Source organism: Vombatus ursinus, unplaced genomic scaffold (genome assembly GCF_900497805.2).
Source record: "Vombatus ursinus unplaced genomic scaffold, bare-nosed wombat genome assembly UNPS02014779.1, whole genome shotgun sequence".
NCBI classification, from domain to species: Eukaryota; Metazoa; Chordata; class Mammalia; order Diprotodontia; family Vombatidae; genus Vombatus; species Vombatus ursinus.
In genome coordinates this window covers 17277551-17304705 of record NW_020954557.1, presented here as the reverse complement: position 1 = coordinate 17304705, position 27155 = coordinate 17277551, and positions in this window count along the sequence as shown.

Here is a 27155-nt window from a genome sequence, read left to right as displayed (position 1 = left end):
TTTAGAACACAAGAGACAGTTACTCCTGAGCCTAGGCCACTGCAGGTATAGAGTTTCTCAATGAAATAGATATGATGCCAATCTCCAAATATATTACCTCACTCAGAGGCACTGCTCTGTAGCTAATACCTAAGAAAGGCTAACAAGTGCATAGGTCAAGATTAATCAGCATTGATGAAATGCCTGCCCTGGATTTGATGACTAAAGCACTACTATTATTTCTAGTTGAGAAGCCCATCTCTTCTACAGGTGTGTACAAGTTCTTTGGAGGCATCAGAAGGATTTGAGTTTCAGTTTTGCTCAGTATAGCCTATAGAATCTGAGATAGCTTTGAGTTCCTTTCAGTAGCTTTTCATCACTGTAGCCAAAAAAAGAGCATATTTATTTTTCTTGTCTTATTAGGTCCAATGATAAGGATGGCTATAATAAGGAGGTCTTGCTAATATATCCAATTCCATAAGGTGTTCCCTCTCTATCTCTAGACATCTATGTGGCACATTGGATAGAGTGCTAGTACTGAAGTTAGAAAGATTGGAGTTCAAATCTGGCACTAGACACTTGCTAGCTGCGTGACCCCAGGAAAAGAACTCAACCTTTGTGTGCCTCTATTTCTCCAAGTATAAAATAGGGATAATAACAAGCCCTTACCTCTCAGGGTTGTTTTGTAAAACACTGTGCCAAGTGCCTGAAAATTAGTAGGTTTCATATAAATGTTTATTCCCTTCCTTTTCCCCTTACCTGGCAAAGCAGAGAAAGAAACAGATATAGAACCAGAATCATAATAGTCTATGAGCCCTCTCCTCCAATCACCATTTTCCTGCAGCTGGCTTCTCAGTCCTTTCAAGCTAAAGCTGTCATCTCTAATTCATAAACAAGGAGACAATTTATACATTAAATACTTCAACATGTTACCTTTATCAGTGGCTCTAGCCAGCTACCAGCTCACAAACATATCTATTTTTTCATTCAACCTGCTTCCATTAATAATAAGAATATAGCAGAATGCAAAATTTAGGTCAAATATATGTACATACATAAAAGCCCTCTCATTTCATTAGTGTGGGAACTGTTTTCAATAAGTTAAACAAATTAATTAAACAAGTATTATACCTTATAGTGTTATAGAATTACCTGAGACTCGTGGAGGTTAAATGACTTGCCCATGGCTAAAATCAGTATCAGAGGCAGAATTTGAATACAGATCTTCCTGAATCAAATTCCAAGGAAAATATAATTGAGTTTTAAAGGAGAGATATAAAATGTTTGTTTTTTTTCCCCGCATAAGTAAGTGATAAATCTACCTGTTTTATCTACAATGTCAAAACAGAATGATACTCTGCTAGATAGAGCTGCTCTAGTCTTGAGATTTCTTTTCCACTCCATTAAGAGCATAACTTCCACTCCATATAGTGATGGAAAATGAAAATTTAAAGTTACAAGGGATGGAGGCCTTAGAAATCACCCAGTTCAACTTCCTAATTTTACAGATGAAGAAATTAAGGCACTGCACATCACTCTGTCAAGAACATAAAAGCTCAAATTGTAGAACTAGGTCTAAAACCCAATTCTCTTGCTCTTACTTTGTACATAGTACATTTCACTTTGCATCAGCTCATGTAATCTTTCCAAGTTTTTCTGAGAGCATCCTTCTCATCATTTCTTATACCACAAAAGTATTCCATCACAATCAGATACCACAATTTGTCCAGCCATTTCCTAATTGTTGGGCATCCCCTCAACTTCCAATTCTTTGCCACCAAAAAAGAGCTGCCATAAATATTTTTGTATATACATATCCTTTTCATTTTTGTTCTCTGTTTTGGGAAACGGGACTAATAGTGGTATTGCTAGGTCAAAATGTATGTATGGTTTTATAGCCCTTTGGGCATAGTTCCAAATTGATCTACAGAATGGTTGAATTAGTTCACAACTCTACCAACAGTTAATTCATATCTCCTTTTTTTCCACATCCCCTCCAATATTTTTTTTATTTTCCTTTTCTGTCCTATTAGCCAATCTAATAGGTATGAGGTAGTATCTCAGAATTGTTTTAATTTGCTCTTCTCCAATCAATAGTGAGTTAGAACATTTTCTCGTATGGCTATAGATAACTTTGATTTCTTCATCTGACAATTGTTCAGATCTTTTGACCATTTATCAGTTGGGGAATGGCTCTTATTTTTATAAATTTGACTCAGTTTTATGTATGGTTGAGAAATGAGACCTTCATTAGAGAAACTTGCTTCAATTTTTATTCACAGTTACTATTGCTAACTGTATTTCCCTTCATCCTATTTCCCCTTTCATGTTTTTTTTCTATTCTCTTTCTTTTCACTCTTTCCCTCCTCAAAAGTGTTTTGCTTCTGACTACCCACTCCTTCAAGTTGGCCTCCCTTCTATCACCACACCCTTCTTCTCTTATCCCCTTCCCCTCCTACTTTCCTGTAGGGTAAGATATATTTCTATATCCAATTGAGTGTGTATATTATTCCCTCTTTGAACCAATTCTGATGTGAGTGAGGTTCACTCACTCTTCCTCACCTCTCTCCTCTTCCCCTCCACTGTAAAGCTTTTTTTTGCCTCTTTTATGTGAGATAATTTACCCTATCCTACCTCTGCCTTTCTCTTTCTCCCAGAACATTCCTCTCTCACCCCTTAATTTTATTTTTTAGATATCATCCCTTCATGTTCAACTCACACCTGTGTCCTCTGTCTATATACACTTCTAACTGTCCTAATAATCAGAAAGTTCCTATGAGTTATAAGTATCATCTTCTCATATAGGAATGTAAATAGTTGAATCTTGTTGAATCCCTTATAATTTCTTTTTCCTGTTTACCTTTTTATGCTTCTCTTGAGTTTGGTATTTGAAAGTTAAACTTTCTATTCAGCTCTGGTCTTTTCATCAAGAGTTCTTGAAAGTCCTCTATTTCATTGAATATCCAATTTTTTCCCTGAAGACTATACTTAGTTTTGCTGGGTAGGTGATTCTTGGTTTTAATTCTAGATTCTTTGCCCTCCAGAATATCACATTACAAGATTTATAGTTCTTTAAAGCAAAAGTTGCTAAATCTTGTGTTATCCTGACAGTGGCTCCATGAAACTTGAATTGTTTTTTTCTGGATGCTTGCAATACTTTCCCCTTGATCATGGAGCTCTGGAATTTGGCTATAATATTCGTGGGAGTTTTCCTTCTGGGATTTCTTTCAAGAGGTAATTGGTAAATTCTTTCAATTTCTATTTTACCGTTTGATTCTAGAATATCAGGGCAGTTTTCCTTGAGAATTTCTTAAAAGACAATATCTAGGCTCTTTTTTTGATCATGGCTTTCAGGTAGTCCAATAATTTTTAAATTATCTCTCCTGGATCTATTTTCTAGGTCAGTTATTTCTCCAAGGAGATATTTCATATTGTCTTCTATTTTTTTTCATTCTTTTGGTTTTGTTTTATTGTTTCTTGATTTCCCATAAATTCAGTAGCTTCCATTTACTCAATTATTATTTTTAGGTTTTTTCTTCAGTGCCTCTTTTTCCATTTTTGTGTTTTTTCCATTTGGCCAATTTTGTTTTTTTAAACAACTCATTGTTTAAATTGTCATTTAAAAAAACTCATTGAGGAGAAGGATTGGCATTCTTCTCTGAACTGGAACTGTGACAAAGGCCTGCTACTGGTTTGCTAGGGCTGGGACTGTACTGGCAAGGCCTGCACTGGACTGTGCTCCTCTCTCAGATGTTTCCTGTTGACCTTCTAAGTTGTCTTTGACTGGAAAATTATTTCACGCCATCCTTTTGTGGGTTCTGCTGTTCTAGGAATTGTTTTATGGCATTTTCTAATGGTATTTGGAGGGGTTTGGGGGAGATTTCAAGCAAGTCTCTACCTTTTCTCTGCCATCTTCTGGTCTCCATTGTCATTGACTCCTCAGATCTTTTCTTTGGAAGTGGTGCAGTGGAAAGGTTGCTGCATTTAGACTCACAGGATCTAAACTCAAATCCAGGATCTTCTTTTACTACTTTCATGACAAGGACAGTCACTTGGCCTTTTTTTGGATCATGGTTTCCTCATCTATAAAATGGAGAAGTTGGAGTAGATGATCTCTAATGTCCCTTCCAGATCTAAGTCTGTGATGCTTTGATTCTAGCTTTTTTCATCTCCCATACTTTCCATCTTTTCATCTTCATTGAAACCTAAATTTCTTCTGAAGGTATGTTTGACACACACCTTTTGACACACTCTGAATTTCTCCTTCTCTCATACTTAGCAATTGCCAGGAGGAACAATTCTCAAATTGTTAGACTATCCCTCTGATGGCACCACCTCCTTTCTTTTAATGTTCACCATATAGTCTGTCCATATTTTTTATGTCATCTATGGAACTAGAGGTCACTTCCCTTCCTCTCAATATGCTAAGTACCTGGCTCATAATCACCTCCACTCTAACCTCTATACCCTTGAACACCCTGGCCTCCCAGTTCCTCAGCTTCCATATCTGATCTACCACAGCTATAGACACAAATAATCAAACCTTATCCTTCCCCAGCTCAGCTCAATTGAATTTTCCTACAGATGGCAGAATTCACAAACTCATAGGTCTAGAGAAGCTATAATGGGAGTTGGAATTCATCTAGTTCAACTCCCTTATTTTACAGATAAGGAATCTGAGGCTCAGAGTGGTTAAATAATTTGCCAGTAATCACATAAACAGCAGATATCAGAGATGGGATTTGAACCTAGCCCCTCTGAGTCCACATCTAGCATTATTTCCACTGTAACATACTGCCTCTAATTCTTAACTATATCTTTGCAGAGGCATTTAAGATATCGACTCTATTTGAACACCAGAGCATGTATATGACCCTCAGTATCTTTCTAAAAACTTGACCAAGTCCTTCATATAGAATAAAGATCATCTTAACCTGGAAAGGGGCAGCTAGGTCGTGAAGTGGATAGAGCACCAGTCTTGGAGTCAGTAAGACTCATTTTCCAGAGTTCAAATCTGGCCTCAGATATTTACTAGTTGTGTGACCCTGGACAAATTACTTAACCCTGTTTGCCTCAGTTTACTCATTTGTAAAATAAGCTGGAGAGGAAAATGGAAAACCTCTTCAGTATCTGCCAAGAAAACCCCAAATGGGGTCATGAAAAGTGGAATATAACAGAACACAACTGAACAACAAAACTTGGCAAATCCCAGGTAAGTTGTTTCAATTTGCATGCAGGGTCCTAACCACCTTTCTAATCAGTGAAGTCCAAGTGAAACAGGTGATCAAAATCCCTCATCAGATTCAAGGTGCAACTGACCATCCCAGCTCCTACTAGTCCTGTACTTATTCAGCACTCTCCTTTGACCCTCATTTTGCCTTTCATAGCAGGCAGTCTCAGGACATGTGGAAGCACAACATTTGCATGGGAAAATAATGATGTTCACTAGCTCCTGCTCTCTTTCAAAGCTGTGGAGTTTTTTTTTTTTCTTTTTCGTTTCGGTGAGGGGCATAGACGAAAGGGCAGCAGCATTATGTAGATTGATTTGCAGTCGTCCTCTGGCCAGTCCCTTGTTTCTCATTTGCCTGTCGACAGATTTTATGAAGGACACTAAGTGCACAGTTGCCAGCCTCTTTTATGAGTTCATCTGTAACATCGGACCACGTGCCTTTCCCAGTTTGAGCTTGTTTACTGCCATTTCCATCTCTGCCAGAGAAGGTGAAGGTTATTTTACGGCGGTGCAGATGATTGCCTCATGCTTGGTACTGTCTCTAATGTCCCTTGATGCCTCATATAGCTTCTTGAAATATTCTTTCCAGTGGTTCTGGATATCTTCCTATGCTGTTAGCACTTTGCCATCTGCTGCCCTGATGCCACTGCAGTCTTTGGGTAAAAATTAGTGTTTACAAATCCCCTCATAGTCTGGTTCCCTGCCTCCTGCCCCCAGATTTCAGGATATTCGTTGGTCTTTTTCTGGGTTTTTTTATTTCTCACAAGGTTGGATTGTAATTTTTCTTCCAGTCACAACCCTTTTGTGAGGGTAGGGGTGGAGGAGCAAAATATTTTATTAAAATGCAGCATTGCCAACAGTATAATTGCAGCTTTTGAATAAAAGAAAGCAATAACCTATTTGTACAGAAAGCCTTTGGAAACCTCATCAGTCTCCTAAATAAAATTTTTACACAATCAGCTTACAAGGACGTTCAAAGCAGTTAAATGTCATTTTTTATATTTTATGTTATTGTCTAAGTTTTATTTTAGCAACGTGGGGTTGGTCCCAGAGCTATGTTCAACATGCTGTGGGAAGGGGAAAAAGTACATTCAAATGTAGAGCTGCCTTTTCGACCAGAAAAACAGTATTGCAATCCTCAACAATGCATTCCATTCTTATAACTGTTATTTAAGACTTGTATAAATTTCTATAAATCTTTGAAAGCAATTATCACTTTATTTACACTTCTATTCCTCTTAAACTATCACCATTGACAATTCCCAGGAACATGTTTAAACATGCTTGCCTCTTCCATCAAAAAATCCATTGCTCAAAAAGTGGAAAAAACAAACAAAACATTTTAGCTTTTGACAAGATGAATTTACACACTGCCCCTCCCTACCAAAGGACCCACGGGTAATAAATGTCATCATAATTTTTATTACCATCACCATTTTCACAGAGTTTTTCTTCCTTCCCTAATAGGAACTAGTTGTAATGGGGGAAAAGATTGGTGGTCATAAATAAAAGCAATGTGGAGACATATGTTATCAACTACTGTCTACACAGTGCCCAGAAACCCAAGAGAAATTTTCTGGAAAGTTAGAAAAATTACAAAGGATAAGAAAACCATCTGGCTTTAATACAGATTACACCTTCATTGCTAACATCCTTCCACATACATATACCGTCTCCTCAATAGGGTGGCATTAGTTCATATAACAGTGTTAGATAGGATTGATCCTCCTACCCTTCCTTTCCTTCTCCCATGGTATAGAGAAACTCTGATGGACTTGAAAGCATTAACAGACATGTTTAAAGCACGTACTATGTGCCAGGAACTGTGCTAGGTTCTGGAGATACAAAGACACAAATGAAACAACCCCTGTCCTAAATGAGCTTACTCAAACATTTCTTTCTCAAAGCTTTAGAGGGAAAAAAAACCCAAAAAACAAAACTTATTTGAAGGATAACATAAGTAGAGGGGTACAAAGCCAAGACAATTAATTTGGAAAGTGTGGGAACTGCTCTTAGAGAGTTGTCTGAAGTGAGCTCAGAGAGATTAAGTGATGTACTCATAGTAAAATAGCCATTGGTAAAAGTGAGGTTTGTATGCAGGATTTCTTGGTTTCATGTCCAGTACTATACATTTTGCAAGTTTATCTTTTTTTTTTTAAATGAGGCAAAAAAAAACCCTATAACCTTTTGTTAAAGACTAAAACATGGTTGAAACTTGATTTGTGATATCTCTTCACTGGTGAACTTTGAGAAACAGGATAGGCCATGTCAGTATTATAGAAAAGGCCTGAGACATAAAGTTAACCCTGAGCTGAAGTCCCAGCTCTTCTACTGACCCCTGAAATTATTTTATATTAAGTTTATAAATATTTTGTATTTATTTATTAATATAAAAGTATTTCCCCTCAGTGTCACTTAATCTCCTTGAAGAAAAGGACTTTTTCAGGGTTGGAAGGTTTTTTTGTTTTTGTATTTGTTTTTGTATGTCCTAGCACAGCGCCTGACACCTAATCAGTGCATAGTAGGGTTTGATTAATTGATACTAGATTTGTGATTGTGGGCAAGGTGAAACCTCTCTGAGCCCTGTTAGTTTATTTTACAAAATAGAAATCATAATCCTTGTAGTACTTATCTAAAAGAGTCGTTTTAAAGAAAATACTTCATAAACTAAACTTTATAAGCTACTATATTAATAGAAGTTATTAATCAACCAATAAAATGTATTTATTATTGCCTACTATGTAGGTACTTCCTACACTGTCATGGAGGAAAAAAATCACATGATGACTTATGCTTTAGAAAAGTCACTTTTTCAGCTTTTTGAGGATAGGTTAAGGCATGGAGACCAATTAGGAAGCCATTACACTGATTCAGAAAAGAGGTGATGAGTTCCTCAAATAGAGTGGTGGCTGTGTGAGTAGAGACAGCACAAAGCCATCTTTATTGGTGTTATTGGTTTAGACATTGTTAGTAACAAAAAGAGCTCTTAATTTTTATCAATAGAAAGCTGGCACCGGAAACTTCTAGCAACTGTCAATGAACAATTCACAGTACTGGAAGCCAGCTGAAACACATAGAGTTTGTATACTTTTGGATAGTTTTTGAAAGTTGTAATTGGAGCTGCAGTATGACACAAATTAAGGTGATTGCTGCAGGGCCCATGATGGGTGGGAGTTGGGTGGAGCACCCTGCTATGAGAGCCAGGTGACTGACTGAGCATGGATTCAGAGAAGCAAATTGTGAGATGAAGAGAGGAATTTCGAACAGTTGGTATAAAAAAAATAATAATAAATAAAAAAAGACAGGGTCACCTGCATACAATGAATCCATAGATTACTTTCTCTACCTCAGCAACAACCCAACCACCAAAGTTAATTGAGTGTAATTGCTTTCTCTTAATCCCACAAGCACCTTTCAGACTGCTTTCTTAGATTTTAGAGATTTGAACCAGTGGGCACAATGCTCAAACTTCAACCTAGAGATTAAAGGGTTAAATTCCCTTTAGGCTACAGGCTTTTGAAGATATTGTAGTATTCAATTTCGAGTTCTAGTAATTGAAAAAAACAACAACAGGAGTTATGATAGGGAGAAGGTTATTCAGGCTCTTCTAGGAAGAGATTGGGAATCAAACGTTAAAGTTGGAAGAGAGCTTAAATATATTTATTCTAACTCTCTAATTATGCAGATAAAGAAATCGACATCCAGAGAGGTGGAGTTACTTGTCAAGGTCACATCACTAGTTGACTTCAAAACCAGGACTAGAATCTACTACGGGTGGGGAACCTATGGCCTAAGGGGCCCTCTAGGTCTGTAAGTGCGGCCCTCTGACTGAATTCAAACTTCAGAAGTGGTCTTGAGGTCACAGGTTCCCTGCCCCTGATGGATTTACTGACCTCCAGTCCAGTGGTCTTTCTACTTAGCCACATGGCCTAATTAGGCTTGAGGTTTCACTTGATTGGTAAGTCAAGAACCTAAAGGACGTATAACAGCAGGAGTTTCCTCTTCTGGCTTTAGAGGAATGGGAGTTGAAAGCTCCCAGGGAAGCTACCTTTGTTCTCCTGAAGCTTAGGAAAGTTAGGAAGCAATATGAAGCCTCTCTCAGATAAGGCAAGCCAGCTCGTTAAAGGCAACAACTGCGGGGAAAAGATGCTACTGGACTGGTTTTAATAGAGCCCTGAGCAAGAGTAGCCTCTGCTCCTAACTGAGGGTATAGAGTAAAAGTCACAGCTAGTCTAGACCGAGTTAAATAGAGTTGATTACAAATGATTGTCCACAAGGCCTTAAATTTACCCTCCATTAAAGACTTTATGTCATCGTAATATGAAGACTCTGGGTTCCCTTAGGTTCTGGCAGCAGCGTGTTAAAGTTGGAAAGGCCCTGAATACTCTTGGAAATGAAATTTACTCCTATTGTCATAGCACTAGCCTAACCAAGTTAAGAGATAGTCCTCAATCTACAGGGCAATAAATGTTTAAGCCTTTCATTAAAACCATCGATTAATCTATTGGGCAGAGCTAGGTAGGGGGAGGGAGTTGCAATCTGCTTCTTTGGAGAAAGTACCCTGCACAAACACAATTAGAGATTCTTGAAATATTCAGTCAATCATGCTGTGTATATTAAATGTCTTGCTATTCCTCATATACAACATTCTATCTCCCATCTCTGAGCCTTTGCATAAATTATTATCTGTACTTGAAATGTACTCCTTCCTTGTTTTCACATTTAACACTTCTTAATTTTTTTTAGTTTAGTTAAGGAACTGCCAGCTGATTCTTAAAATTACTGTGTCCCTATCCAAATTCCTCTATTTCACCTTGATATGAGTTGTATTTACTTATGTGTGTATCTGTTACCTTCTCCCAGCCTAGACTAGATGGTAAATTCCTTGAGAACAGAGGTTGCTTATTTTTTTATCTTTTTATTCCCAATGTCTGAAACAGTGCTTGTTGGATAATAGGAGCTAAAGATGTTTGTTGAGTGAGTTTAATCTCTGCATGTTGGATTAAGTAACTCATACAGAAATAATTATCAAACACAGTATTATTGTATATTAGTTTGATAGAAAAAAAGGCCTAAATTGTCACTCAATCTTTCTTTAGCCACCCTTTACTGTAGACTTAGCTGAAAGGGCAGGATATGCTCCTATTACAAAGTATTATTAATATTTCTACAGAAGATAAGCTACCTGAAAGCAGGGTTTGTTTCATTTTTGTGTTTGTACCCAGAGTCTAACAGTGTCTGAGTTTTAGTAGATACTTAATACAAAAATACCTGTTTGTTTATAGATCTGATTGTTAGGTATCTAGAAATGAAGGCAAAATCCTTGCATAAAATAATGTTCTCTAAAAGGGACACCTCCCAATTGTAACATCCTTCATTGCTAGTAAATATCACAGTCAACAGCTTGAATGCTGTGAACAGTTCTGCTCATTGAACTTCATTACAGATAGAAGGAGCTAGAAAATGCCCACAGAAAAGCAACCAAAATGATTTATAAAAAAAAAAAGCAATAGGAACCTTTGTATGAGATTTTTAAAGGATTAAAATTCCTTCTGGAAAGATAAAGGAATAGAGTGAAATTTAATATTCACAAACAACAACATAGACTTCATCAAATACTGGAAGCTTAGAGCTACCCGACCCACACTGCAATCAGGAAATTATTTTAAAATATAAAGTTGCATTTTGTACTAGCTTACAGTTAATTTATAGAATTCATTATGTCAAGGGATATAAGTTGAATATACACAAATTGATTCAATAATAATTTTGATAAATTCTGAGTTCAAATCCTGACCTGAGTCAGGGCACTTACTAGCACATAGCCCTGGGCAAGTCACTTAACCTTTCTCAGCCTTCTTTCCTCATCAATAACAGTAGGATGATATTAGCACCTACCTTGCAATGTTCTTATGCAGATTAGATGATAAAATATATGTAAAGCACTTTTCAAATATTAAAATCATATTAAAGCACAAACACTAGCATTTGAAGTAAATGAACAAATTATTTCAGTGCAATGATTAATTAAAGGGAATTAGATATGTTAGGGTAAATTTTGAGGTAGATATCTTTGAGGGCAAGCAATGATGTTTGGTGCCCATGCAGCAGCAAGATTAGGCTGGATTGTATAAAGAAATACTCTAGGCAAGAACTAGTGTCAGGGAAGGTACAGGACCCTCAGCCTCTGTAAATCTGCAGTGTTGTATTATTAAAAACTGATGCTTAGGTTCCAAAGTTCATAAAGTTTTGGGCTTGGAGTCAGGAAGACTTGAGTTCAAATCTTGCTTCAGATGCCTTCTGGATGTGTGACCATGGACCTGTCACAACCTTTATCAGCCTCCTTATTTCATTGGTAAAATAAAGATGATAATAACACCTACCTAACAGAGTTGTGAAAATCAAATGAGGTAACATATATAAACTGCGATGCAAACCTTACAGCACTTTATAAAGGTTAGCTACTTCTTATTACTATTATAAAATGAAAGATAAAAAAAAATCACACAGTAGTATGGAATTTAGACATGAATGTTATGCTTTCTAGCCATCTTGGGATTTTCTTTATAAGATGGACTGTTAGTTTGATCCTCTTAATGATGTTTTTATTTTAATCTGTCATCTGAGTCTCTGGTGGTTAGCCCTGATGGGGAAATACTGGCACTTTTCTTTCATTTTCTCTTCCTTCCTTCTTTCCTTCCTATTATTCAATTATTCTTTGATAACTAAAGATAACATTTCATGATAAATTCTAGAAAATCTCAATACATTATTAAAAAAGTTTATTTTTCAAATTTGCATTTTGCCCATTTGAAGATGTTTAGATGTAAAGATATGCTCACTATATCATATTTATTTTCTGTGATGTTTCTGCTAGAAATTAAAATTGCTCTGCTTTGGTGATTAAGCTCTTAAACTCATAAATAAACTTTCTATAAACTCCAAGAAGTACATGTAAAGGTAGATGAGTTCGTGGGTGTGATATGTGAACATTTTCAGCTGGCTGTATTTCCAAAGACAAAACTCTACATAGAACAGTTACAATGCACCGTGCAAACATAAAACTGTTTAATTCATTACTGAAGCAGTTTCATTACAGCAACAACAGTTTAACACCCTGCAGTGACAATTCTGAATGGAAAATTAAGTATATGTTTGCTTTAGTTGAAGCTGTTGTAATTACTATCCAAATGTTAGTAGACATGGTCTTGACGAAACAGGTTATAGCTCTTGTGCCATCTTTAAAGATATGTCTTTCTATCTAAATTTTAATAAATAAATTATATGACTAGATTTAGTTGTCTTTCTTGTTTGTTTTCTTTCTTGTGTGATTGATGGAATCTTATTAGGGCTGGAACTTAACAGAAAAAAATGTACTTGCTTACCCAAGCAAAGATGGTGAGAAGCTAATTGAATATCTTCGGGTTCTAGGTTGGAAACACCCAATCATTATCACATGAGATTTTTACTGACCAGTAATTTCACTGGTATAATGAATTCTTGGTATGGCCAATTCCTCTACCAATGCAAATAAGCATCTGCTATAAAACTAATATAGCCTTGGGTAACAAGAAGTTAAGTGTCTTGGTTAGGGTTCCATAGCCAGAATGTGTCAGTGGCAAGTCTTGAAGGCAGGTAGTAGGCCTCACCCTGAGGCTGGCTCTACCAACTGGTCTCTGCCTATCATCATTCTCCAGTCATACTGAATGAAATCTAAATGGAAGCATCTTCTCAATTTCATAATCTTTAAAATACAGGAGAAGGGAATGTTATTTTCCTCCAAATGAAAAATGTTTCTTTAATTCATTAACAAACTTAAGAATTAAATTTAACAAGGAGTATTTAGAAACAAAACTTCTTAAACTATATGTTAAAATTTTTAAATATTGCTATTTTTAATAACATACAGTTATAGAATTATATCCCCAAATTTTCTTTTGTTTTCCCCACTCTTAATCCACTACAAAGAATGAAAAAATAGACAAAAAACAACAATGGTAGAAAGAAGGAGAAGAAACAGTGGGCTTATGGAGTTAATTTCTCCCCAAAGATAATTTTCACTTGTTCCTTCTCTGACCAAGGCTCTTACACTTTTTCCAAAATAGTTGCCACAGCTCATTTGAAACTTCACTTGGTTTAGTTCATGGGCCACTGGTTCACACCAGACTGCTAAAGGCTCTTACTTACACAGATCCCAGTCAATCTACAAATTTCATTGGCTCAATTATCAGGCCAATATCTTGTGTTCACTGGCTTAGGCTCCAGTCCTTGGGTTGTTCTTTGGTTCTACTATACTGCTTAGGGCTAAATGACTTTGTTGACAGGACATTTTGTTCCATAAATCAACATCTCTGATTCAAACTTTCATTGTCTAGGACTAGTTGGTCTTTGAATTTCCTTCCAACTCTGAGATTTCATGACTTGCTGTTCTTTGTTTACTGTACTGGTTTTGTCACGTTGGCCCCGTGTTTCCCTTCCCGACATGCTTTCCTGTGTCTTGTGTTTGTGATGTATACCATTTTGCTGAGTCATACCTGTGGCCAAGAGTAAGGCCACTGCTGACCTCCATGAAACCTGTATATATCAAATAAATCCTATTTATACTAGATATCTATCTCATGTTTTAACAACACTGATAAATCTGTATAAGGAAGAATTTTTAAATCTTTTCTGTCATGGATCTTTTTGTTATTCTGGTGAAGCTTTATGGATGCCTTCTCAGAATAATTTTTAAGTGTAAAAAGTAAAACACAATATTATAAATGAATCTAATTATTTTGAGATAAATTTATCAAAATATTTTTTTAAATACAAATACAAAGTCATGAACTCCAGGGCAGCAGACTTTGAAAATAAATCATTTTCATTAAGTACTGCTTATTTGCCTTAACAAAATGGGACTTGATGAACTTGTAGATCCCTGTTCCATTCATTCATTCATCAGTTATTAAGCACTCACTATATAAAGCCAATTGGGAAATACAATATTCTGCTGCTAGCAGTTTCCTCAGAGAATCATGGGAAAATTTGGTTGCTCTGAATCTGATATTAATGGTTGGATGGGAAGCAGTTTCAGATAGTGGATAGCAAACTGGTATCAGAGGCAGGAAGATATGGGTTCAAGTCCTGTGACTGACATATAATATTAGTGTGACTCTGGGCAAGTCATTTAATCTCTTAGTTCTGCAGGTGATTTTCTGTGACTATAAATTGCAAAACATTTGTTCTTCTGCATTAATACTGGGAGTTCCCTCATCCACTGAGATACCACAACAGTGAAATAAAAGATTGGGAAAAATTAGATAAGCATATCCCAGGATATATTAACAGCCATTTGTGCCTCTGTCCTTGATAAATTTGTTGAAACACATTTTAATGTGTTTATATTTCCTATCATTAACATGTCCAAAGGTAATAAAATTCTTCCAGAGCATTCATTTATCTAGATTAATTGTTTGAAACTTACTTTAACCCAGTTTCAGAGGGTGTTTGCCACTTTATCTTCATACTTCAGGATTGGTAAATTAATTCTTATTATATATGCTATTAATGGTTTCATAGCTTTTGATATTGTGCTTTCTCAATCTTTGTTTTCCCAGATGAAATATTTGTCTTTTTAGTTGATCTCCCTATTACAATGTATCTACCATCCTTCTGATTATATTAATAGAATATACATTTAAGCACACCCAAGCTGCCCTTTCAGGCTTTGCATCTGGGCTCAAGAACTTATAGTAACCAAGTAAATGACAGACAATATACAAAATGCAAACAAAACAACAACAACAACAACAACAACATTCCTTTGCTCTATTTGGAGCCAAGAAGAACTGAGTTCAAATCCTGCCTCCAATATTTAATAGCTATGTGATCATAAGTAAGTCAGATAACTATGATCATTATTTTTTTACATCTTTAAAATAGAAATAATTCTGATTCTCACCTCATGACTGTTGTGAGACTCAAATGAGTTTATATACACACATACACACATATAATACTATACATTAAAATGCTATGTAAATGTCAGTGATTATTAGTGTTGCCATTGATTTCTATATTTTTGTTCTTCTATATTTAGCTGAATGAATGTAACTATATATGTCTGTGTGTATAGATATATATATATGTGTGTGTATGTGTGTGTGTATACACATCTATATATTTCACAATCCTGCAGTCTATCAGGTTGTTGTAGCTATTGATTATAAACACATTGCAATATATATGGCATGAATCCCTTTGTTGTTATATTAATTACATTAAATATACTATCTACTAAAGCATAATTCATTTTTGAAACCTTTTGTCTGAAGCAACAATAGCAAAGTAATATGTTTAGTTTCTCCTATCCTATAGAATCAGAGATAGAGAATGAAAGTAAGATCTGCTTTCAGTGGGTCATTTGAAGAAAGGTCTAGAAAATTCTTTCCAAGAAATATCCCATACAAACTTTTCCCTGATTGCACTACTTAGAAGGAGGGAATTGATGGAGTTTTTCAAATTGTTTAAAGAGAGGCTGGATGACCGTTTGTTAGGAATGTTTATAGAGCAGATATACCCATTAGGCAGGGAGCTAGAATAAATGACCTCGAAGAACCCCTCCAAATCACCAATTAGGTTGACATGAAATTATTCTCAACAAAGAACTAGCTTTGGGCCTTGACAATAGTTTTAGCATTACTTAGCAAATTGACATATGCTTATAGATTTCACAGAAAAACATCATGGGCTTACAGAATGCTTTGGTCCTGTGCAATTGCAGTCATATCATACTGTTGGAGAGAAATTAGATCAAATGTATGCATTGCTTTATGGGAGAATCATTCAGTGAATGCTGTAGAAATCATTTGCCATACTTGTGTGAGAACTATATCCAGCTTTGCTTGACAGGTAGTAAGTAATGTTCTGCTGAGTAATGGAAATTTAAATGCACTTCAGAACTTGGAGAGGATTTATTTTTCTCTATTCCAACTGAAATTTCCTATGGTTTTTTGGTGCTATCACAGTATTGTATCTTGTTCTAAGTGAAAGGGACTGAAGGAATAAGAAAGATTGTTTTCCAAATTCTCATCAAGATATAATTAAGGTTGAAAGTGTTGAGTAATTTGAAATGGTTTAATCTATTTGTTATGTGTTTTTAGCTTTCCTATTGAATCCACATGTATAACTGGACCTGAGATTTGATAGAACTATGTAAATTCCTGTATTAGGAAATACATAAATATAAAATTTTGGCCCCAGAGATGAAATAAAACTTCTTACATATCTCCTATTCACATGAAGAGAATGGTTCATATATAATATATCTTAAACCTTCTGTATTCAGAAAGATATCTAATTATTTTTGGATCATAACTCAAAATTTGGAAGATAGTGATTTCATTAATATTTGTGCTTTAATTTTAGATTGAGAAAAATGCAGCCAGACTATTGTCTTTTGTCTCTATTCATATTGAAGCGCTTAGACTGATAGTAGCTCAATACACAAGATCTAAGCTTATACTAGACTTCTTCCTGTTCCATTTTGAAAAATGGCCCATATTGGAGTATGATTTGTTATGTTCTTAGGAGGCATCATGGTCCAAGAACAAGAAAGTGTGGTGAAATCCAGAAGACCCATCCCTGGGGAAAGAAACTGTACCAGCAATAGCCAACAAGGGAACTATGATTACATAGCAAACTAAACTTATTGTATCCTAGACTTTATATAATTGATTCAGAAAGTACAAAGAAAAAATTAGTATAATGACATGACCAGAAACTTTAAATGAAATAGAGCCTAAGAGGCAGAGGAGGAACATTGAAAAATAAATGATGGATACCCAACTATAATAATCTCAATGACAAAGAGGCAGATATCCAAAAAAGTGTAGAGAGAAATTTTATTTACTAATGAGTTCAGATTTTGATCAAATATATGTAAAATAATTAGGGGAACATATATAAGGATGATTACAGAGGAATGCAAAATGAGTCCCAAAGAATTGTATCATGAAACCTAATTTAGAACAAACTGTAGTATATGAAAAATACTAATTTTGTTTGTAAAAGAGCATTCTAAGAGTTAGCAAGAATGACTAGAAAATGATAGGAACAATGTTCGAGGAGATGATGTCATATTAACACATGATATAAAGTAGAACCACTGAACTATTTTGGTTCTATCTTCAAATAAAAATGTTTTTTTTTAGTAGATTAGAATAAAGTCAAAGACCTTGAAGAAGGCTTGTATGCAAAACAGATTTGGATTTCCAATCCTGTACTTCCTTTCATATTAATTTGGGCATCTCCCTGGTTATGCCAATGATTTCTTAATTGTCAAACTCACAATTTTTCCTCAGTATTCATTTTATCTCTATTGCATTTTTTATTGTTAACTACCCTATTTTGCTGGATACTCTCTGGGTTTTTGTGACACTCTGATATCTTAATTTTCCTACCCATCTGACCCATTTGTTTCCATCAACTTTGCTGAATTATTATCCACATCACACCTACTAACTTGTGTACACCCTGAGGTTTGGATATTTTCCTCTTCTCTTTCTCTATCTTTCTCTCCTTCCCCTCTTCTTCTTCATCAGTTCACATGGGTTTAATTATTTCATGACTCTGAGGTTTGTATATCCAGCCATAGTCCTTCTCCTGAGATCCAATCCTGAATCACCAACTGCTCAGTCGACCTCTAGAACTGGACGTCCCATAGGCATCTCAACTCAACCAATACAAAACAGAAATTATTATACTCTTCTTCCAAACTTCTCTTTTTAATGAGGGCATTGCTATCTTTCCTGAGTTTTTCTGTTTTGGTGTTATAAAATTCTCACTCTCTCTTGCCCCGCATAAGGAGGCAATGACCAATTTTGTCATTTCTATATCTACAATATCTGTCTCATCTATTCTCTGTACTCATAGACCCCCTGTGGTTTTCTAGGTTTTTATTACCTTTTACCTGGACTGTTGTAAGAATTTCCATGCTCATCTCTTTCCACTTTAATGCATTCTGCACAAAGCTAGCTAGCTGCCAAAGTAATTTCCCTAAAGTGTAAGTCTGAACACGTCACTAGCCTACTCAATGAACACCAGTGATTCTCTGCTACCTCTATTATCATATAAGAACTCTTCCAATTAGCTTTTTTTCATTTTTATTTTTAGGCAATTGGGGTTAAGTGACTTGCCCAGGGTCACACAGCTAGTAAGTGTCAAGTGTTTGGTATGAGACCAGATTTGAACTCAGGTCCTCCTGACTTCGATGCTCTATCCACTGCGCCACCTACCTGCCCCCCTCAATTGGCTTTTAAAGCTCTGACAAGCCCATACACAACCTATTGTTTTACCTTTATTATGCAGTGATTTCCTTCATTTACACTGTCATTCAGCCAAACTGGCCTTCTCACTTTTCCTCATATATGTCACCCCATTTCCTTTCTCTCTGTGTTCCTTTGTATTAGTTATCTCTCATGTCTGAAATGTTGTCTCTTAAAATTCCTAGTTTCATTTAACGATCTAATCTTTTATGTGAACTCTTTCTTAATTCTCCTTACTGTAGTGCCCTCCAATCAAGTTATATCATACACACACATGTATATACATATACATACACATACATACATCCACCCTTATATACATACATGTATGTATGTGTATATGTATGTGAGTTTGCATGTGTGTGCATATTTGTTGTCTCCCGATAGAATGTGAGATCCTGTTTCACTTTTTGTCTTTGTATTACTAATACCTAGCATAGTGTCTGAGACAAGAACACAGACATGCTTATTAGTGGTGGGGAAACTGTGGCTTTGAAGCCACATGTGGCCCTCTAGGTCCTCAAGTGTGGCCCTTTGACTGACTCCAAACTTCACAGAACAAATTCCCTTAATAAAAGAATTTGTTCTGTAAAACTTGGACTTAGTCAAAAGGCTGCTTCCAAGGACCTGGAAGGCCAAGGTTCCCCAACCCTGGCTTAATTCTCATTTGTTGATTGGTTCCGCCACTGGCATTCAGACGCTGTGGAGACACTCCTTTGTTTGTATATTTTTTTAATTAACATTTTTTTTGGTTACATTTTGAGTTCTGAACCATCTCCTTCCCTCCCTCCTCATCCCACACTGGAAAAGACCACCATTTGACAAAGATACATACATATGTGTGTGTATACTATGTATATTTCTATTTTATCAGTTCTTTCTCTGAGGTGAATAGCATCTTCCTTCATAGGTCCTCTACAGTTTCTGTATTTATAATTTCTGTATTTATAATATTCAGAATAACTTAGTCATTCACAGTTATTCTTCAAACAGTGTTGCTCTTAATGTATGTAATGTTCTCTTGGTTCTGCTCATTTCACTCTTCTTTATTTCATGCAAGTCTTTTCATCTGTTTCTAAAATCAACCTGCTCATCATTTCTTACAACACAGTAGTATTCCATCACGATCATATGCCATAACTTGTTTAACTATTCCCCAGCTGATGGGCATTCCCCTCAATTTCTAGTTCTTTGCCACTCTAGAGAGCTACTATAAATATTCTAGAAGATATAGCTCCTTTTCCTTTTACCCCAATAACCTTGGGGAACAGATCTAACAGTGATATTGCTGAGTTAAAGGGTATGCAGAATTTTATAACTCTTTGGGCATAATTCTAAATTGTTCTCCAAAATGGTTATATCAGTTCACAGTTCCACAAATAGTATGTTAGTGTCCCAATTTTTCCACATCTCCTCCAACATTTGCCATTTTCCCCTTCTATTCTGTTAGCCAGTCTGATTAGTGTGAGATGATATCTCAAAGTTGGTTTAATTTACATTTCTCTAATCAATGATTTTGAACATTTTAATATGATTACATGTAGCTTTGATTTCTTCATCTAAAAACTGCCTGTTCATATCCTTTGGCCATTTATCAATTGGGAAAAACTCATATTCTTATAAATTTGACAAAGTTATCTATATATTTGATATGAAACCTTTGTCTAAGAAACTGTCTATAATTTCCCCCCCAATTTTCTGTTTGCCTTCTAATCTTGGCTACATTTTAATTTAATATAATCAGAATTATCCATTTTATATCTCACAATGCTCTCTATCTCTTGCTTATTTATATTTTTTTCTTCTGTCCATAAGTCTGGTAGGTAATATGTTCCATGTTCTTCTAATTTGCTTACATTTCCCTTTATATCTAGTTCGTTTATCCATTTTGACCTTATCTTGGCAAATGATGTTAAGACATTGGTCGATTCCTAGTTTCTGCCGGACTACCTTCCAATTTTCTCAGCAATTTGTTTTTTACCAAATAATGAATTCTTATCCCAAAAGCTTAAGTCTTTACATTAGTCAAACACAAGGTTACTGTGATCTGTACTACTGTGCATTGCATGTCTGCTCTTTTCCATTGATCCACCTTTCTATTTCACATCCAGTATTAGATAGTTTTAATAATTATTGCTTTCTAATATAGTTTAAGATCTGATACCCCTAAGTATCCTTCCATTACATTTTTCATTAGTTCTACTGATATTCTTGACCTTTTATTCTTCCAAATGAATTTTGTTATTATTTTTTTCTAGCTTAATAAAATAGTTTTTTTTTTGTAGTTTAATTGAGATGGCATTGAATAACTAGATTAGCTCACGTAGAATTGTCATTTTTATAATATTGGTTTTGCCCAGTTATGTATAGTTAATATTTCTCCAATTATTTAAATCTGACTTTATTTGTATAAAAATGTTTTATAATTATGTTAATATAGTTCCTGGGTTTATCTTTGCCAGTATACTCCCAGGTATTTTATGCTGTTGATGGTTATTTTAAATGGAGTGTTTCTTACTATCTCTTCTTGTGGGGTTTTGTTGGTGATATGTAGAAATGCTGATGATTTATGTAGGTTTATTTTATATCCTGCTACTTTGCTAAAATTATTAGTTGTTTCAACTAGCTTTTTAATTAAATCTCTAGGATTTTCTGTGCCGGTCCAAACCGCACACACTCTTTCAACCAAATCAGCCAACCAGAGTCATACTCACATACATCGGAGGCCACCCAGGTAAACCAGAAGCGAGCCGATCGGGGGGTGCAAAAACCTGAACTTTATTCATTTATCATCACAGCAAGGCCAGGCAGGAAGGCACAGGCGCAAGCAGGCACAAAAGCCGACTCTGCCCCCCCTCCCTGCAGCTCTTTTTAGTACCTTCTTCATCCATCCTCCTCAGCCCGCCCATAGTGACTCGTGGAGGATCAAATATCAAAAAGGGGATGTCCACCTAGTGTCCAGACAAAGGGAGCATACGTGGCACAGGAAGTGGGTCCCAGAGATTTGGAAGGAGGCGTGAGGGATTAGTGCGCAGACAACGGAGAGTACACGTGACGCAGGAAGTCGGGTCCAGATATCGGGGGCAGGTGTCTGGGGTCGGTGTTATACCTGGGGAGCATATGTGACTCAGGAAGTCAGGTCCAGATATCGGGGGGAGGTGTCTGGGGTCGGTGTTATACCTAGGGAGCATACATGACTCAGGAAGTCAGGTCCAGAGACCGGGGGGAGGTGTCCAGGGTTGGCATAGTACCCAAAGAAGGAGGCCAGGCAGAGAGAGTTCGCTCTCTGCCGTCCCCCTCCAAGCGGCACAGTCCTTGCCTAGGGAACGCGCGCTCCTGGCCACTTCCCTGTACCCCGCTTCCTCCCCAGCCTGTCACAGCTCCATCCAGCACCGCTCCAGTCTTGGGAGCTTGAGCTCCGGTTACCTCTCTGACCCCAGATCTCATTCCAGTACGTTACAACTCTGCCCAGCACCGCTTCTACCTCGGGAGCAAGAGCTCCAGTTACTTTCTGGTACCCAGTTTCCGTCCCATGTTGGCACAACCCTCATCTGGCAGTAGCTGGCATGAAACAGTCCCTCACAATTTTCCAAGTATATCATCATATCATCTGTAAAAAGAAATAATTTTATTATCTCATTGCCCATTCTGATGCCTTCAAATTATTTTTTCTTTTATTGCTACTTCTTATATTTCTAATGTAATATTGACTAATATTAGTGATAATGGACATCCTTATTTTGTTTGTATTACTTTTTATTATATTTGAATTTATTTTAAACTTAACAATGACATAAGAAAAGAAAAAAAATTGTCATGTACACAACACAACATAAGAAAGGATTCACTATAAAGTAATAAAGTTTCATTTCAAGAAAACCTATAAAGTAAATACTACACATTGTCAATCAAATACATGTACATAAGACCATACTAGGCTTATTTATACTTGTCATTTGTTTCTCTGTAGGTAGATAACATCTTCCTTCAAAAGTTCAAATCTTTCCATATTTTTCTAAATCCACCAGTTCATCATTTCCTACACCACAACAATATTCTGACCCAGTCACCTTCTCTCTAGGAAATTGTCCATGAATATTTTTCCGAAATTTTTCTGCATTCCCTCTATTCTTGGCTAAATAGGTTTTATTTATACAGGACATTTTTAATTTAAAATAATCATAATTATCCATTTTATACTTCAACTGCTTATACTCTTTAATATGGTTTAAGGTCCGATACTACTGAATCTAGTCCCTTCCCATCTTTTTTCCCCTGGTTTCCTTGAAGTTTCTGACCCTCTGCTCCTCCAAATGAATGCTGTTATTATTATCTCTGACTCACTAAGATAATATTTAAATAATTTAAATGGGATGGTATATAAAATAGATTAGTTAGGTAAAATTGTCATTTTTTTATTATATTAGCTTTTCCTATCTATGCACGATAAATATTACCTCAATTATTTAAATCTAATTTTGTTTCTATAAAAGGGGTTTTGTGTTTATATTTGTATGGTTCCTGTGTCTGTTTTGGCAGATATATTCTCATACTTTTTTTTTCTTTATGGTCTAATTATTTTATGTGGTCAGCTTTAACTTCATCTGAGATCATGATTACTATTCCTACTTCTTGAAACAATAAATTCTACTCCTGATCTTTATGTTTGTGTGTATCTCTCATTTTTTATAGCATTTCCTAAAAGCAACTTCTTGTTGAATTCAAATTTTTAATCTGCTGTCAGTTTCCATTTTGTGGGTAAATTCATCCTGTTCACATTCTAAACTATAATTACTTATTGTATATTTTCCTCCTTCCTCTTTTCCTCACTGTCGTTCTCACCATATTTCTATCCCTCCTCACTCCTCTACATTACCTCTATACACCACCTTTCTTTCCTATTCCTTAATTTAGCCCCTCCAAGAATCCCTTCCTTATTCTCTCCCTCTACCCTACCCCCTTATCCTCTTAATTTTTTTCTGAATTTAGAACACTTTTATACCCTTCTAAATATATATGTTGTACCCTCTTTATCCCATTCCCATTAATCTACACATCCTTCTATACCTCTTTATCCTATTCCCTCTCCATCCTTTATCTACTCTCCCCACCATACCTTTGCCCTCTTACATCTTTTTGCATTTAGAAGACTTTTACACACACACACACACACACACACACACACACTATTTCCCTATTTAACCCATTCCAAATGACAGTAGGGTTCTAGAACTACCCACCCTCCTCTCCCATCAAATTCTTCTCTATCAGTTCTTCCTCTCACTCCTCATTTGTATGAGATAATTACTACTTTTAGCTTTTCCTATGTTATTTGGACTTTTAGAATCACATCATACTCAGCTCTGCCCCCTCTTTCTTTTGAATTACCCTATTATTAATGACAATCTTAGATATACAATTTAAATTTCCATGTATAAAAAGTAAACATTTTGTCCTTATTGAGTCTCTTGTAATTAATTGTCATTAATGTTTACCTCCTGAATTTTGTAAGTCCACATTTCTATTTAGGTCTAGTCTTTTTTGCAATAAAATCCTGAAATTCTATCAGTTCTCTGAATATCCATTTTTTTTTTGTTCAGGATTACACTTTGCTGGGTATGATATTTTTGGCCACACCCCATTTCTTTTGCTCTTCAATATGAAGTGTTCCAAGACATGAAGTCCTTTAAAGTAGCCACTGCTAGGTCTTGTGTAATTCTAACTGTGGCTCCACCATATTTGTTTTTTTTTCTTGTTGCTCATAACATTTTCTCTTTAAACTATGTTTTTTGGGATTTGGCTATGATATTCCTGTAGGTTTTCCTCACAGGACCTCTCATGTGGTGATCAGTAGATATTTTTCTAAATCTGTTTTTCCCCTCTTGTTCTAATACTTCAGGAAAATTCTCTTTAATTATTTCTTGTATTATTTGAAGATTACTTTTTTAGGGGCAATTAGGTGATGCAGTGAAGAGAGCTCTAGCCTTGGAGTCAGGAGGACCTGAGTTCAAATCCAGCTTCAGATACTTAACACTTACTAACTGTGTGACCCTGGGCAAATCACTTAAGCCCAATTGCCTCACCAAAAAGCTATATATATATATATATATATATGTGTGTGTGTGTGTGTGTGTGTGTGTGTGTGTGTGTGTGTGTGTGTATGTATATATGTATATATGTGTATATATATATCTCCACACACACATATATACACACACATATATACAGACACACACATATAGTATATGTATGTATATATATATGTATACACACACACATATACATATATTGATCATAGCTTTTAGGTAGTCCAATTATTCTGATGTTTTCTCTTCTTTATCTACTCTCCAGATCAGTTGTTTTTATAAGATTTTACATCCTCTTTTATTTTTTTTTCATTCTATAAAATTTTATTTTATTATTTATTGGTCTCTTATAACTTCATTGACTTCCTCCTGCCCAATTCTAATTTTTGAGGAGTTATTTTCTTCCTTAAGATTCTGGATCTAGGGTGCAGAGCCAAGATGGCAGAGTAAAAGCAGTGGCTTCCTTGAGCTCTCTCCCAAATCCCTTCAAATACCTGTAAAAAATGGCTCTAAACAAATTCTAAAGCAGCAGAACCCACAAAAAAGACAGAGTGAAACAAACTTCCAGCTCAAGACAACCTTGATTAAAAAGGTCTATCATGCCAGGCGGGGAGAGAAACACAGTTCAGCATGGGCATGCAGGCAAAACAGGCCTCAGTGAACCTGTAGCAGGCCTCTGAGGATTGAATCACAGGCAGTTGTGGCACTTTCCAGGCTTCTCAACCCATGAACACCAAAGACAACTTAGAAGGTCAGTAGAAAAAGTATGTGACTGCAGTGAGAGAGAAACTGGGTCCCAGTCCCAGTCCTGGCTACAGCCTCAGGGCAGCAGCTGCTTCCAGAGCTTCCAGCCCACAGACTGAGGGGGAATCAAGCAGCTGATCAGAGGGGGATTGTAAAGATCTCTTTGTTGGTGGAGGATTCTTTTGCTTTGCCTGCTTGGATCTGGGTCACAATTCTGGGTGGGGGTCCTGGGGCAAGGAGGAGTGAGGTCATGGTGGAGCTTATAGTGGTGGTGGTGGAGAAAGAATCCTCCTCACAGTTCCAAGGCAGAAAAGAGTGCTTGTGGTCACTTATAGACCAGACAACAGGCCAGGAAAGGGGTAAACACTTCACCCCTTATCATACCACCTTGGAAGAACTGAAAATTTACAGGTCACTAGAAGTATTTCTGAAAACAGCTGCATAAAACTCTTGAAGCTTGGGAGAGTACATTCTCCACACTGAAGCAGACCCCTAACTTAACAAAAACTTTAAAACTCAAGTAATTGGCTAGGATCATGAGCAAACCTCACAAAAAACATCAGACCATAGAATCTTTCTTTGGTAACAAAGAAGATCAAAACATGCAACTAGAAGAAGGCAACAAAGTCAAAGCTCCTACATCCAAAGCCTCCAAGAAATATATGAATCAGTCCCAGGCCATAAAAGAGCTCAAAAAGGATTTTGAGAAGAAAGTAAGAGAAGCAGAGGAAAAACTGGGAAGAGAAATGAGAGTGATGCAAGAAAATCATGAAAAACTAATCAATAGCTTGCTAAAGGAGACCCAAAAAATATTGAAGAAAATAACACCATAAAAAATAGCCTAACTCAAATGGCAAAAGAGGTCTAAAAAGTCATTGAGAAGAAGAATGCCTTAAAAAGAAGAATTGGCCAAATGGAAACGGAAGTCCAAAAGCTTACTGAAGAAAATACTTCCTTAAAAATTAGAAAGGAACAATTGGAAGCCAGTGACTTTATGAGAAATCCAGACACTGTAATATGAAACCAAAGGAATGAAAAAATAGAAAACAATGTGAAATATCTCATTGGAAAAACAACTGACCTGGAAAATAGATCCAGGAGAGAGAATTTAAAAATTATTCCACTATCTGAAAGCCATGATCAAAAAAAAAAAAAGAGCCTAGACATCATCTTTCAAGAAATATCAAGGAAAACTGTCCAGATATTCTAGAACCAGAGGGTAAAATCAAAATACAAAGAATTCACCGATCACCTCCTGAAAGAGATCCCCAAAGGAAAACTCCTAGGAATATTGTAGCCAAATTCCAGGGTTCCCAGGTCAAGGAGAAAATATTGCAAGCAACCAGAAAGAAACAATTCAAGTATTGTGGAAACACAATCAGGATAACACAAGATTTAGCTGCTTCTACATTAAGGGACCACAGGGCATGGAATATAATATTCTGGAGAGCAAAGGAGATAGGATTACAACCAAGAATCATCTACCCAGCAAAATTGAGTATAATCTATTAGGGGAAAAAATGAACCTTCAGTGAAATAGAGGACTTTCAAGCACTCTTGATGAAAAGACCAGAGTTGAATAAAAAATTTGACTTTCAAATATAAGACTCAAGTGAAACATGAAGAGGTAAATAGGAAAGAGAAATCATAAGGGACTTATTAAGGTTGAACTCTTTACATTTCTGCATGTAAAGATAATATTTGTAACTCATGAGACCTTTGTCACCATTAGGGTAGTTGGAAGTAAAAAATATATGTATGTAGATAGATAGATAGATAGATAGATAGATAGATAGATAGATAGATAGA